Source organism: Urocitellus parryii, chromosome 2, assembly GCF_045843805.1.
Source record: "Urocitellus parryii isolate mUroPar1 chromosome 2, mUroPar1.hap1, whole genome shotgun sequence".
NCBI classification, from domain to species: domain Eukaryota; kingdom Metazoa; phylum Chordata; class Mammalia; order Rodentia; family Sciuridae; genus Urocitellus; species Urocitellus parryii.
The window spans coordinates 161,461,222-161,475,761 of NC_135532.1; positions in this window are offsets into that span (position 1 = coordinate 161,461,222).

Consider the following 14,540-nt stretch of genomic DNA (forward strand, 5'->3'; position numbering starts at 1 on the left):
CATACCAGGCACAGCTAGAATTGTGGGGGCAGCATATTATTGCAAACCAGGTGATGCTGGCAAGCTTTCCTGGACTCCTTGTGCAGCAATTTGAATAATTTTGTGGGTTCCAAAGCATAAGGGCCATTCCTAGTTGTCTGGTATAGGGTCATAGGGCAATTAGAACAGGTGCATAGCAGCCAGGAGCATGAGAGCCCAGATAAGGGAAGTGGTTTAGGTTTGGCTTCAACCAGTTCTCAAGAGGGAAACTTGTTGCCCCAACAAGGGCCTCAAAACTGAGTCAATACATCATTTATATATATTTTAATAACATATATATACCAATTTATATATTTATGTATATAAAATATGTTTTTGAACAATATATAAATATATATTATATAAATTTCAAAAGAAACCAACCCCCCCTCCCCCTACACCTTGATCTCAGACTCCTAGGCTCCAGAACAATAAAACAATATGTTTCTGTGGTTGAAGTCATTTAGCTCATGGTACTTTGTTACAGTAGCCCTAGCAAACCAACACACTCCCAAACCAGTAGAGACGTTTTTCATTCATGTTCTAAAGGGACAATTGCACGTCTCCCATCCCAATGCTCCACAGTTCACATTTCAGTTCACATTAAGCCCATTTTTAAGTGTTCAGCAGGCTTTGTGGGTTATGGCTAATGAAAGGGAAACCCCTGCTCTAAAACAAATTTGTTTTTATCACCATCTTGATGCACCAAAATATTCTCCTAAAAAGTCTTTTTCCCAGAACAAAATATGTTGGACCCTTTCTCATACCTTGAGAATATTTCCAAAAAATCAATCTGAATTATTTTTACCATATAATTTTAGATGATTTGCACTTACAGCCAGGTGCAGCGGCACCTGCCTGTAATTCCAGCTACTTGGGAGCCGAGGTAAGATTGCATGTTCAAGGCTAGCCTGAGCAAAATTATTTGTTTGTTTGTTTATACATACACACAGTATGGGTTCTGTTCCTCTAGAGAACACTGATTAATATGTGGTAGAAATTATAATTAACAATAAAAAAAATGTATCTTGGGCCACCAGTACTAAGTTTCAGGAGATTTTTATCACCTGGAGGGGAATCCCTCTAGCCGTCACTCCCCATTCCCCATGCCCCAAACCCTGGAAAACACTCATCTGCTTCATATGTCTATGAATATGCCTCTTATGGGTATTTTATATAAACGTGATCATATAATATGTGGCCTTTTGTACCTGGCTTTTTTCATACAACATATTTCAAAGGTTCTTCCATGTCATGTGTATACAAACACATTCTTTGTCATGACTGAATAATATCCAGTTGTCTGGATATACCACATTTGGCTTACACATTTGTTAGCTGATGGATTTGAGAGTTATTTCCAATTTTGGTGATTCCTAATAGTGCTACTATGAACATTACTGTAGAGGTTTTTTAATACCTCTTTTCAATTCTTTGAGCCATAGAGTGGAATTTCAAGGCCATATTGTAATTCTATTTAACTTATTAAAAACTTGCCAAATTTTTGTTCATAATGGCTGTAATATTTTTATTTCCCACTAGCAATATATGAGCTTTCAAACTTCTCCACATTACTGTCAACATTTTTTATTTTCCACTTAAAAAATTATCATTATAACAATCCTAGTGAGAATGAAGTAGCATCTCCATGTGGTTTTGATTTGCATTTCTTTGATGACTAGTGACAGTAGTCATCTTATTGCATGCATTGACTATTAGTGTATTTCCTTTGGAGAAATGTCTGTTCAAGTCTTTCAGCTATTTTAAAATTAAATTGTTTATTCCAAATAGTACAAGTTATTTATAAAATTTCTGGATACTATAACCTTACATACAATTTGCAAATACTTTTTCAAGTTATGTAGATTATCTTTCACTCTCCTGATAATATATTTTGATGCACAAAAGTTGTAATTTTGAAGCCACATATGTGGAATACACTTGTAATTCCAGCTACTCAGAATGCTGAGGCAGGAAAATCACAAGTCTGAGGTCAGTTTGGGCAACTTAGTGAGACCTTATCTCAAAATTTAAAATTTTAAAAAGAACTGAGGATGTACCTCAGAGGTAGAGCACTTTCCTAGCATATGCAAGTACCTATATTTACCCGCCAGTACTACAAAAGTCATAATTTTGATGAAGTTCATTTTTAATGTTTTCTTTAGATTCTTGTGCCCTTATGGTATCATAACAACTAAGTTATTGTAAATACAAGGTAGTGAAGAATACCATATAATTCATACCCTATAAAAAATTAACCCCAAAGAGACCAAAGCCCAAAGAAACCTTTGAACAATTTGGTTTCTTTGGGCTTTGGTCTCTTTGGGGTTAATTTTGTATATGGTATGAATTTCATTCTTTAACATGTGGTGGTCCATTTATTCCAGCAACATTTATTGAATAGACTATTCTTCCTCCATGAATAGTCTTAGCTCATTTGTAGAAAATCAGTGAGTCATAAAGTGTGGGTTTATTTCTAGACTCTCAATTCTATTCCATTGACCTATGTGTCTATCTTTTCAGTACTAAACTATTTTGATTTCTGTAGCTTTGTAGGCAGTTTTGAAATTAGGAATGTGAGTCCTCCAACTTTATTCTTTTTCAATATTATTTTCAACTGTTTTGGTTTAAATTAAGATTCCATGTGAACATGAGGGTTTTTACTTCTGAAAAAAAAGTCGCTGGAATTTTGATAGGAATTGCATTGAATATGTAGATCTTATTGAGAAGTATTGTCTTTTTAACAACATTGTCTCCAATTCATGAACATGGAATGTATTTCCATTTACTTAAATCTTTGGAAGTTCTTTTGACAATGTTTTATAATTTTCACTGTACAAGTCTTTTAACCCCTTGATTAAATTGATTCCTATGTCAGTGTTTTTGATGCTTTTGTCAATCGAATTGTTTAATATTCTTTTCAAATTCTTCTGAATTGTTTAATATTGTTTAGTATTCTTTTCAGATTGTCCATTGCTAATGTATAGAAATGCATCTCTTTTTTGTTGGTTGGTTGGTTGGTTGGTTGGTACTGGGAATTGAACCCAGGGGTGCCTTACCACTGAGCTACATTCCCAGCCCTTTTTAATTTTTATTTTGAGACAGGATCTGACAAAATTGCACAGGGTTCCTGAAGGTGCTGAGGCAAGACTCAAACTTGTGATCCTCTTGCCTCAGCCTCCTGAGTCACTGTGATTACAGGCATTTACACTGCATACAGCAGAAATGCATCTCATTTTTGCATGTTGTTCTGGTATCCTCAAACCTTGCTGAATTTCTTCATTAGTCCTAGTGAGTTTGGGGTTTCTTTGTGGTATGTTTAAGGCATATGTCATGTGTGAGTAAGGTAATTTTACTTCTTTCTCACCACTTGGGACAATGTTTATTTCTTCTACTTCCCAAATTGCTCTGAATAGAACTTCCAGTAGAATGTCAAATAAAGTGGACAAAGTGGGCCCTCTTGCCTTGTTTCTGTTCTTGGGGGCAAAGCTTCTGAACTTCATCACTGAGCATTCTGTTAGCTGTGGGTTTTTAATAAATGTCCTCTATCGTGTTTGGATGTTCCCTCTGTATTCTGAGTTTACTGAGTGTTCTTTTCATGAAAGGGTGTTGGATTCTGTGTAGTGTCTTTTTTTTTTTTTTGGTATTGTTGAGATTATCATATTTAGGGTTTTTTCTTTATTACATTAATGTGGCTTATTACATTGATTGATTTTAATATGTTGAACCATTACATTCTGTGGTTCAATTCCACTCAACATGCTGTATAATGCTTTTACGATGCTACTGCATTATGTTTGTCAGTATTTTGTTGAGGATTTTTCTATTAATATACGTAAGAAATATTGTTCTATATTTTCTTGTGATGTCTTTGTCTGACTTTGTTATCAAGTTAATGTTGCTCTCATAGAATTAATTAGGAAGTTTTCCTTTCACTTATATTTATTGGAAGAATTTAATTTGTTAGCTGTTTAAATGTTTAGTAGTATTCACCAATGAAGTCATCTAGTCCTGAGCCCTTCTTTGTAGAGAGGTTCTTTCCCTCCATATTTTTTTATTGGTGTACTATAATTATACATAATAGTGAGAGTCACTGTTACATAGTCATACATGAACACATGTTAACAATAAAATTTGGTCAATAGCATTCCCCAGGATTATTCCTCTACCTCCCCCCACCTACCCCGCTCATCACTTTCCTCTACTGGATTTCCCTTAAACTTTCACTGACACCTTTCTTTTTCTCTGTCCTCATATGAGAGAAAATATATGACCCTTGACTTTCTGAGTTTGGCTTATTTCACTTAACATAATGCTCTCAAGTCCCATCCATTTTGCTGAAAACGACATAACTTCATTCTTCCTAATGGCCCATTATGTGTATATGCCAAAATTTCTTTAACCATTCATTCAGTGATGGACACCTTAGTCTTGTTCCATAGTTTGGCAATTGTGAATTGTACTATAAACATGCTATAAACATGGGTATACATGTATCACTATAACATACTGACTTTAATTCTTTAGGATAAACACTGAGGAGTTGTACAACTGACTCATTTAGTGCTCCATTTCTAGTCTTGTGAGGAATCTCCATACTGATTTGCATACTGGTTATATTAATTTACAGTCCAACCAAGAGTATAAACATGTTCCTTTTTTCTGTGAGGAAGTTTTTGATTATTGACTCAATCTCTTTCCTTGTTACAGGCCTATTCATATTTCCTTTTTTTTCTTTTTTTTTTTTTTTTTTAATTTTAAGTACTAGGGGTTGAACCCAGAGATGCTCTGAGAACATTCCTGGCCCTTTGTTTTTTTATTTTGAGACAAGGACTTTGTTATTCAGGCTGGCCTTGAACTTGTGATCTCCTACCTTGGCCTTCTGCAGATTTTTCTAATCCTTATTGATTCAATTTTGGTACTTTGTGTGTTTTTAAGAAGTTGTTAATTTCACATAGGTTACCTAATTTATCAGTGTACTCTTATTCATAGTGTTCTCTCATAATTCTTCTTTCCATAGTCAGTAGTAATGTCTCTGCTTTCATTTCTAATTTCAAAAAATTTGAACCTCCTTCTTTCTTTCTATCTTAGCCAACTAGCCAAATTTATTTATCTTTTAAAAGCAAACTTTTGGTTCTCTTGACTATTATTTTCCTATTATTGATTTATCTTTATCTCCATTCTAGTCTTTATCATTTTCTTTTTCTGTTAGCTTTAGATTTAATTTGTTTTTTCTTTTCTAGTTATTTAAGTTGTTCATTTAGGGTTATTTATTTGAGCTGTTCTTATTTAATATAGGCATTTACAGTCATACATTTTTCACTGAGAAATAGAAACACTACATTGAAAATTGAGATCAATTTTAAAATTTTAAAATTGAGATCAATTTTATTCATCTCAATGTATTTCCTAATTTCCTCATGATTTTTTCTTTGTCCCATCAGTTGTTTAATTTCCACATATTCGTGAACTTCCCAGTTTCCCTTCTGAGACTGATTTCATTACATTGTTTCCAGGGAAGATGCTTTTTATTTTATTACATTCTTAAATTTATTCAGACTGGTTTGTGGCCTAACATATAGCCTATTCTGGGGTCTGTTTCATGTGCCCTTGAGAAAAATTTGTATTCTGTTGTTTTGGGGTGGAGTGTTGTGTATCTGTCTGTTGAATCTAGCTGTATTGTAGTGTATAGTGCTTTCAGCCTTCTGTTTCCATACTGATCATCTATCTAGTTGTTTTATCTATTATTGAAGGGAGGGAACTGAAACCTTCAACAATTATTATAGAACTATTTCTGCTATCTGCTGTCAGTTTCTACTTCATGCATTCTGGAGCTTTTTTGTTAGGTGTGTATGTTTATAAGTAAGTGTGTATCACCTGTTGTATCCAACATATTAACATTTTATCAATAATAAGTGGCATTTTTGTCTTTTTGTAACACTTTTGCCTTAAAATTTGTTTGATAATAGGTATATCCATCTTAGCTTTCTTTTGGTCACTACTTACAGAAATATATTTTTCCATCTTTTCATTTTCATCTTATTTGTGTCTTTGGATATAAAATTAATCTCTTTTAGATAGCACATAATTGGATCATGTTTGTTTTCCCACCATTCTCTAATCTCTGACTTTTAAATGTAAAATTTAATCTGCAGTTATCATAATCAGATAAGGAAGTACTAATTCTACCATTTTTCCATTTGTTTTCACTGTATCTTATACATTGTTTGTGTTTCTCAGTTCCTCAATAATACTTTCTTTTCTGACTCTTTTTTAGAGAAATATTTTGTTTTCTTTTTCATTTCCTTTTTTCTTGTTTTTTATTTATGTGGTTGTACTCGATATTATAATTAGTTTAAATCAATATAACTTAGCTTCAACAGAACAAAAAGAAAAGAAGGTGAAACTTTAGGTCCTATTCAACTTCATCTTTTTCCCTTAATATTTCTATTGTCACAAATTACATCTTTTAAACATATGGGCCCATTTAACACAGATAAACTTTTTGAATTTGCCTTTTAAATTATGTAGGAAAAAATTAGAAACTAAAAATAAAATAATACTGACATATTCACACATGTAGATATCTTTACCAATGTTTCTTATTTCCTCTTATGACTATAAGTTATGTTTATGGGGAATGAACTCCTTTATTTTTTTTTCTAGAACTATCTTAATTTCTCCATTAATGTTGAGAGATAGTTTTGCCAGATATGGAATTATTGGCTTACAATTAGTTTTCTTTCAACACTCTAAGTATGTCATTCATCCACATTCTGGTTTTCATGGCTTCTGATTAGTCACTGACCATTTATCTTGTTAAAGTTCTTTTGTGCAGATAAATCACTTCTCTTTACTGGTTTCAAGATTCTCACTTTGTCTTTTGAAAGTTTGCTTATAATGTGGATCAGTGTGGATTTTTTTGAATTCATCCTACTTGGCATTCATTGAGTTTATTAAATATGTCAACACATGTCTTTCATCAGTTTTTGGAATTTTTCAGCCATTATTCCTTCAAATATTCTTTTGGTCTCTCTCTCTCTCTCTCTCTCTCTCTCTCTCTCTCTCTCTCTCTCTCTTTCTCTCTCTCCTTCTCTCTCTCATTTTCTCTCTCTCCCCCCCTTTACCTCTCTCCCTCTCTCCCCTCTCCTTTCCTTCTAGGGCTCACCTTGTACACATTATACAGTTGATAATGTTTTACAAGCCTCATAGATTCTGTTCATTTTTCTTCCTTTTATTTATTTTTTTCTTGCTTCTCAGACTACATAATCTCAATTGGGATTATCAATTTCTCAGTTTCAAGTTCTCTCTTTCCTCTGCCTTCTCAAATCTGCTATTTAACATCTTTCATGAATTTTTTCATGTCAGTGATTATACTTATGGCTCCAAAGTTTCTACTTTTTCCCTTTATTACATTTCTATCTTTGCTGGTATTTTTTTTTTCGGTGAAATCGGACTCTTCTGATTTTCTTTTATTTCTTTTACAAAGTTTTCTTTAATTCTTTGGGCATACTGAAAATACTTGATTTGAACCCTCTGACTAGTAGGTAAAATATCCATGTTTCTTTAGAGACATTTTCTATTTTCTTTATTTTCCCCCTGTGTATGGATCAAAATTCCTTGTATCTTTGAATTCCTGAGAATTATTTTAATTGTTGGAAACTAAACATTTTGAATATTATAATGCAGTATCTCTGGATATCAGATTCTTCCTTCTTCCTTGGGTTTGTTGTTGCTATCTGCCATAGTTCTTATTGTTTGTTTAGTGAATTTTTTAGACTAATTTTTAAAAAATAAATTCTTTGCTGTGTGTGCCTAATAACTTCAATGTTCCATTATCTTATTATAATTATTCATTGATTTGGCAATAATTTCCTTAAACACCTGCAACCCAAAGAGAATATCTCCTAGGCTTTGCAGATGAGTTCTGTGTACATTAGGAAAACCTTCAGCATGCACCAGGCAGTTTACAAATAACCTTAAACTTCACTGTCTTCCTACCTGAATGTTAGCCAGATGTAAGAATTTAGGGCCTCTTCAGACCTTTTCTGAGCATACGTCCAGCCCTGGTCAAGTGGACAGATATTAGTCCACTTTATTTTCTCTGCATTAAGCATTCCCTTGGTTTTGATAAAGTATTTTAATGAAGTTTGAGAGTTCCAAAGAACTAGAGGAACAGAGTTTTGGAGTTTCCTACATTTTTGTTGATGTCACTCAATATATTGGCTTTTAAATGACCTTGGATCATTTCTATGCCATAGTCCCTAACCACCCTGCATTTTCCAAACCCTTAAAATCTTGCTGTCTTCAAAAGTTAAACTCTACGATTCTCATTGGAGACAACCTACATCCTGTATGGAAAATGTGCTCACTTTCAAAGTCACTTTTAGACATTTTAAAGCCTTTCACCAAATATGACTTCACCTGCTTTTGCTTGAACATGCCAGGGACTTCAGGGACTCCATCACCCTCCACAGCCAGCTGCAGTCACCAGCCCCCCTGTTGAGTTGGGCAGTATACCCCCTTTTTCTTCCACCAGCCTTTCTAAACTGCATATTTAACCCTGAAATAGTTACCACATAACTTCCTGTTCAGGTTGATGTTATCACAGATATTTCCACCACTAATACAAGCATTTCATAATAGCACTAATTGCACAAACACAAGTATACGTACGCACAAAGCAGGTATTATGTTCTCATGGTGTGGTCACTTGTGGTTGTTACAAGCTTCATAGCTTAGAATACGCTATCCTTTGTTTATTTCTCATCTGAACCACAGTCAAGTTCATTTGAATGCTACAGTTTCTATATCTGCTCGAACATTTGAGAAAAACATTGTTTAATCAGTAATCTTCAAAAATTTTGATAATGAGCCAGAATTGGCTTTGTTTCTGAGGGTCTGGATTTGTTTGTTTTGTTTTAGGTTTTTTTTCTTCTTCTTCTTTTTCTCCCTAAGAATAAAAACTAGCCCTGCTAATTACTTCATGATTATATTATCAGGCAATAGATCCTACCGGATATTAAATGAGCAGCATCATAAAAATAGACATGCTGAGCTAAGTAAGGAATTATGGGTCTTATTTCATCTTGCCTGTATATCTGTATTAAAAGGAACAGAAGAGAATGAGGAAACACTCCTTCTTCTTTTTTTAGATGTTGATGGACTTTTGTTTTTATTCATCTATTTATATGTGGTGCTAAGGATCCAACTCAGTGTCTCACACATGCTAGGCAAGTGCTCTACCACTGAGCCACAACTCCAGCCCCACACTTCTTCTATTAATCCTTCTTCTTCCCTCTTATATTTCTCTAAAACAACACAGTTCCAGATAGTGATGTCGAATCAACCAAGAGACAAATCAAAATAAAAACCATGCTGATGATAAACAAAAAATTAATTTAAATATATAGTTAAGACTAAATGTTTGAAGGAACTATGTCTAAACAACAGAATGCAAATGCTTTAAATCCTCAAAAATGTAAAATAATAAATAAAAAATCAGAAAGTGGGGGAAAAAAGCAAGTTTTGCATGGAGTCAATGGACATTATTTGACAGTGAAAACATAACTTTAAAAATGAACAGACAGGCTCTGGAAAGCAGTATGGAGATTCCTCAGAAAACTTAGAATGGAACCATCATTTGGCCCAGTTATCCCACCCCTAGATATATACCCAAAGGACCTAAAACGAGCATACTACAGTGATGTGACACAGACACATTAATGTTTATCACAGCACAATTCACAATAGCTAAGCCATGGAACCAACTCAGGTGTCCTTCAACAGATGAATGCACAAAGAAAATATGCTATATATACACAATGGAATATTACTCAGCCATAAAAAAGAATGGCTTTATGACTTTTACCAGTAAGTGGATGGATCTGGAGACCTTCAAACTAAGTGAAATAAGCCAATTTCATAAAAACAAAGGCTGAATGTTCTCTCTGACATGTGGATACTAACACACAATAAGTGAGGGAAGGGAAGAACAGAAGTTCAATGGATTAGACAAAGAGGAAAAAAAGAAAGGGAGAGGGGATGGGAATAGGAAATACAGTAAAATGAATTAGACATAACTTTGCTATGTTCATATATGAATATACCACCAATGAAAATGAAACTCCACATCATGTACAACCACAAGAATGGGATCCTATTTAGAATACGTTATTTTCTATGTATGTATAATATGTCAAAATACACTTTACTATAATGTGTAACTAAAAAGAACCAATAAAAATTAAATTTTAAAAAACAAAACAAAAATTGAATGGTTAGTTACTTCTAGTTACATCTCCTAATATAGTTCATAATTTCTTTAGCGAACTCCTTTAAAAATGAGCATCTCAAAAAAAATAAAAAACGAGTATCTTATTGGCAAAGATTTTCTTTTCAAAATAGAGGAGGCAATGATCCAAATCCATTGAAGTATATATTTATGAAGATTTCTCTTTCTATTCAACATGTTCTTCTTTTTAGTTCACTGAATGTTTTCCACATTGTTATGGTAAACCATAAAATACTGCTGAAAAGCTCACTTTTCTGTACAGATATAGGCTGTCTTTTTATTTTAATTTTTTTGTTGTTGTTGTAGATGGACACAATACCTTTATTTTATTTATTTACTTTTATGTGGTGCTGAGGATCAAACCCAGTGCCTCTCACGTATGAGGCGAGTCCTTTACCACTGAGACACAACCCCAGCCCTATAGACTTTCTTTTTTATAACAGTTTTAGTTCACAGAAAAATTTGAGTGGAAAGTACAAAGCATTCTGTGCTCCTTTCCCACACACAGGTGCAGCCTCCCCCATCATCAGCATTTCCCACCAAAGTGGTGTATCTGCTATAACTGATGAGCCTATGTTGATTCTCGATTATTCCTCAGTCTACAGTTTATGTTGGTGTTCACTCTCAGTGTTAAATACTGTGAAGAAATTTGTATCTCCAAATTAGAATTGTTTCAGTTTCACACTTTAAGATCAAGTAACAATACTTCTTATTTAAAATAAGGTTTCTAGATAAAAGCATTTTTGTGAAATTATTTTTTTCTCCTTTTTATATACATCAATAGAAAAGTATGCAGCTGATATTAACATGTTTGTTTATGATTGGTGGAATTTTAAGCACTTAGGTTTTTCTGTATTGGTTGAACTTAATATAGGTATGTTTCATTTTCAAAAAAATAAAATGTCATTTTTTTAAAATGCTTAAGCAACCCCGATAAATATTCCCTCAATAAATGTTAATGCTGATTTATAACATATTTGGCAAAATTGTCTTAGAAATTTATCTTGAAAACTAGTAAGAAACTTGAAAGACCGCAGAAGAAGATATAGTAAGCTTTGCAATTTGGGAAGGTAAGAGCAATAAGTAGAAAAATCAAAATGTTTACCAGGGTTAAAATTGGGAAACTATTTTCATCAATCATGGCCACTGTTTAAGGCAGGTTAGACTTGTTCCACAGTGCGCTAGACTGCATAAACAATCACAGTGGCTTACGCACATTATGTGTGTATGCAGAAGGCAGGTTATTAAGGTTGAAGAATGTGCAAATTAATAACAAGAAAAAAATTAGGGCTGGGAATACAGCTCAGTTGGTAGAGTATTTTCCTCACATGCACAAGGCCCTGGGTTCAATCCCACGTGTGGGAAGCCATTCTAACACGTGATTGGGTGACTCCCGTTAAGGGCCTGAGGCACTTTGACTAAGTCAAAGTTTTTCCCGACCCTTTCCTGATGAGAGAGCCCATCCGTGTGGGGGTGTGCCTGACCACTGACCCCGGGGACCCAATCACTGACCCTGACCTTAGAGTGCAGCCCCCCTCAACCTTCATTGGATGGAATTCTCCCCTGAATCTCTTGTTCCCTAATAAAAGGCTAGTCCCCCGGGCGTGCTCTCTTTCCCTCTCCTGCTAGCCCTGAGTAATCCCTGCTGCCCTGCTGGGCAGCTTAGAGGAGCGAACCAGAGGGGAGCCGTCTCAGACCTAGCAATAGAAATAAGGTAATTGAGTCTTGTGTTTTTATTTCGATCTCTTCTAACTAACTTTATGCCTAGAACCTCATTAATGAAACCACTGCGCAGGCCGAGTGGTAGACCCACGCACCACAAAAAAGAAAGGAAGGAAGGAAGAAAGAAACGACTCCCAGGCCCATTCACATAAACCAATTAATGCTGTTGATAAATTTTTATGACTTTTCCACACTTGAAAATGTTCTATAAGTTTAAAGCAATGTCTCCAAAGTTAAAATTAATTTAATCTTAGGTGATCATAACATACATGGTGGAGGGGACAGTGCTGGGGATTGAACTCAGGGACATGCAACTACTGAACCATATACCCAGTGCTTTTTTTGTATTTTATTTAAAGACAGGGTCTCCCAGAGTTGCTTAGGTCCTCAATAAGTTGCTAAAGCTGGCTTTGGACTCTCCATCCTCCTGCCTCAGCCTCCTGAGCCACTGGGATTACAGGTATGTGCCATCATGTCCAGCCATAATATACATTTCTTTTTCTTTTTTAAGAGAGAGAGAGACAGAAACAAAGAGAGAGAGAGAATTTTTTTTAATATTTATTTTTTCAGTTCTCAGCAGACACAACATCCCCGTTTGCATGTGGCGCTGAGGATCGAACCCAGGCTGGGCGCATGCCAGGCGAGAGCGCCACCGCTTGAGCCACATCCCCAGCCCTCATAATATACATTTCTTATCAACTAAAACAACAGATGAAATTCTCTTTTCCTTTTTTTCCTTTAATTTCAGATTTCTTTAGCATGTATGGAAATTGCACAACAAAACTCATTAATTTTTTCAATCGATAGGTTTAAAAATTAAATTTTAAAATTGAAAAAGTGAAAAAAAGAATTTTGTACTCTTAAAGTATCTTGAAGATCCCCAAAAATGCACCTAGAAAACACAAAATTACACAAGTATGTACTCTATAAGACATTAAAGCAATAATATGAACATGTCATGTAGGATCTAGAAAATGATTGTGCATTCAGAAATAAATTGTTAAAAACAAACAAACCAAACTCTTAGATCTGAAATGTACCAAAATTCAAAACTTTTTGAGAATCGGCATGACACCCCAAGTAGAAAATTCCACACATGACCTCATGTAACCAGTTACAGTCAAAACAGGTGCACTAAAAATATTGCATAAAAATAACTGCAGTCTATATGTATAAAGTGTATGCGAAACATAAATTAATTTCATGCTTAGAATTGGGTCCCATTGCCAAGATAGATCATTATATATAGGCAAATATTTCATAATCCAAAAAAATCCAAAATCTAAAACACTGCCAGTCACTTCCAGTCACAAGCATTTCACCTGAGAGGTGCTCAACCTGTAATAACCATAATGTGTGTCAGTTGTTCATTCAAGTAAGATGGTATTCCAGAAAAAAATAATAAGCAGTTAATTCAACTCAAAACTCAAAAAGTAACAGAAGCATTTGTGTTAAAGACAACCATCATACTTTGAGAGGTATCACAAGTGTTTTATGTATACTTCACATTTCACCAAATGGAATATTTTAAAACATCCATTAGGAGTTGACATTTAATAAAAATCAATATTTTAAAAAAGACAAACAATATCTTAACATTATTGTGAAAACAGAAACAACCTTAAGAACTTCTCCCAGAGGACCATCTTTGGTCTTTGGATCACATTTTTACTACAGCTAAGCTAAAACAAGCTTGGAAAACCAAAGTTTATTCTTTCCTCTTGAGTGTCAAAGACATTAGAAAGTTGGAAAAGAAAGACCATGTAATCTGATTTTAATTAGTTATTCTCTGCAAAGCAATTGTAAATTAAAAAAACTTATTTCCACTTATAAAATGAAATTCGTTTCTTTTTATATTATGTTCCTCCACAAAGATTACTGACAATTGTAAATTTAATAAATTTCCACTTACAAAGGGAAACATGTTTCTCTATGTTATTTTCTCCCACAAAGATCACTGCTACACCCTAACATATCTCAAAAATTATGCATATAAGACATAAAAACTTTCATACAAATAATCAATTCCCTTCAATCTTTCGTTTCATTATTATCATGAGAAAAAAAACAGGTGAAATCTACAAGAATTTGGTGGTTCTAAAACAAATTAGTTAAATAGAATACAAACTTCTTAGGAATGAAAACTGCTCCTTATGATTCTAATTTTTCCTCCTTAATGTTCAAAAGACATTATTGATACACTAAGCCACTCAATGATGACCTAAAGGTAAACAATAGCATAGACATAGGTCTCTGCTATCCAAATTTATGAAGAAATCTGAGGTCAATGCCAATCCAAGCTATGTTAGTCAACTTTGCATTATTGTGACCAAAATACCCCAAGAGAACAATATAGAGGAGGGAAGGTTTGTTTAGCCTCATGGTTCCAGAAGTTTAGTCCATGATTGGCCTAGTCTGTTGCTTTAAGTCCAAGGTAAGGCAGAAATGCATGGTAGAGGAGAGCAGCTCCATTCTGGGCAGCCAAGAGGCAGAGAGAGGGAAGGGG